The sequence below is a fragment of the Nannospalax galili genome, unplaced genomic scaffold (assembly GCF_000622305.1).
Source record: "Nannospalax galili isolate Female #2095 unplaced genomic scaffold, S.galili_v1.0 scaffold1259, whole genome shotgun sequence".
In the NCBI taxonomy this organism is placed as follows: Eukaryota; Metazoa; Chordata; class Mammalia; order Rodentia; family Spalacidae; genus Nannospalax; species Nannospalax galili.
This window is the reverse complement of record NW_008343968.1, coordinates 1,054,046-1,055,901: the sequence shown is the minus strand read 5'-3', so window position 1 is coordinate 1,055,901 and position 1,856 is coordinate 1,054,046.

Genomic DNA, 1,856 nt, shown 5'->3' with positions numbered 1-1,856 from the left:
GACTTTATATCCATGCTCAGATGCCAAGGAGCTCAGAAAGTAACCGACTGTGACTAGTAATAATCAGATATATAGAGATTAGAAACATGTGCATCTTAGTGTCAATTGTATTAAAAATGAATTTTTTCTGTATGAAACTGTATTTTAATAATGAAATGGAGATCTTTTTCAAAGTTTAAAACCTCCTTTAATTTTATGTCTTATAAGGTTTATATGGAGTACAATATTGTATAACTGTATTAATTCCTAAATATTCCTAAACCTAAATATTTACAGCCAATTTTGAAAGAGATGCATTTTAGCTCTGGAAATTGTTATTGAATATGTCAATGCTGTTGTAACGAAATGCTTCTTCTAATTATATGGTTATTAAATAAATAATTAAAAAAAAAAACAGTCCAAGTATTCCAAATGTTACCTACTGACTCATCTCGACAAAATAGAGTGTTGTTTTTTGTTCCCATCTTGCTTTTGGAGTCCATTTTATTCTTATTGTTTTGTTTTTCAATAAATGTTTAATTACACTTTCAATGTTATTTATATTTCATAATTTCCAATTATATGTTCCCCCCATGGTTGAACAGTTTGTTTTATTTCTTAGTTGACTGGACTATACCTTCTAGCATCATGTTGGGCAATTGTAGATTTCTAGGTCACAAACATTTTCCCTTAGAAGTTAAACACATGGATTCACTGTCTTCGCCATTTCATACCACAGCATTGCCCTCTGGGCTTTAAGTACTTTTTCTATGATGTTTTATCATTTTATCAGGGTGTTTTCACCATTTCTTTGCTTTATTCCTATAGTAAATACTCAATTTGCAGGTCTAGGTCTTTCTGTAGTCTGAACAGTTGAGTCTTTTTTTTTGTTTCCTTGCAGTATGCTTAATCAACTCAGCCTCAGGAACAACTGTCAACACGGTGCTGCTCCATCTGCCGGAACTTTCATTACCTTTGTCGTGTCAAATTTTCTTTTGAGAGACCTGAGCCAGCACTCTGTGGGATCCCAGGGTCACTCGGTCCTAACACGGATTGACAAACCACTACAAGGTCCCTCTTAAGTTACAGTTTCGGGAATAAGAATATTTATTTGGGTTTGCCAACAAAGTTTATGCTGTCCGAGAGATGGTCATTTACAAAGATGTGGACTCTCATGGGCTCTTTCTCTCCCATATTTGATATCCACACCACAGTGCCCGTCCTGCCTGAGCACTCTGTTCCAAAATAGCGACTCTCCTCCCCCTTTTTCCCAGTGTGCTCAGCGTTTCCCAGCTCTCCAATGTCTGTCCCTAGACCCTCCCCTTGTAAGTCTCTTGGGGTTCAGGTCTATTTCCCTCAAAGGACACATCTACCCAACAACCTTGTTACTCTTAAACGTGACTTTTTGTCTGAATTTTGGGAGATTTTCTCATTTCTCTTCCAAATACTCATCTCATTCTCCCCAGTTTTAACTTTTCATATTATGCATCCTTTAGCTGCTTATAATTTTTCTTCTTCAGCAAGATCTTTGCCACTTTTGCCTCCACTGCCACTCCGCACTACTGTTCCTTTATTCCCCGACTCTGTTCCCTCCTTCCAGCTCTCCCTTCACAGCGTTTCTTTTCACTGCCTACTTTCTGTCACATACTTCCTTTATTCAACAGAAAGCACCAAGTACACTGTGTTAAAAAATACTCATTTCCTAGAGAAGATATACTTTTTTTGAGAAGATATACATTTTAAAAAGGTTTCTTTTTATTATTCCATTTTTAAATTATGCATTAACTCTATTATATATTACCTTATAATTTATGTGTATATGTGGGGGGGGTAGGTTTGTGCATGTGGGTACAAGTGCCCTCAGAGGCCTGATGAAG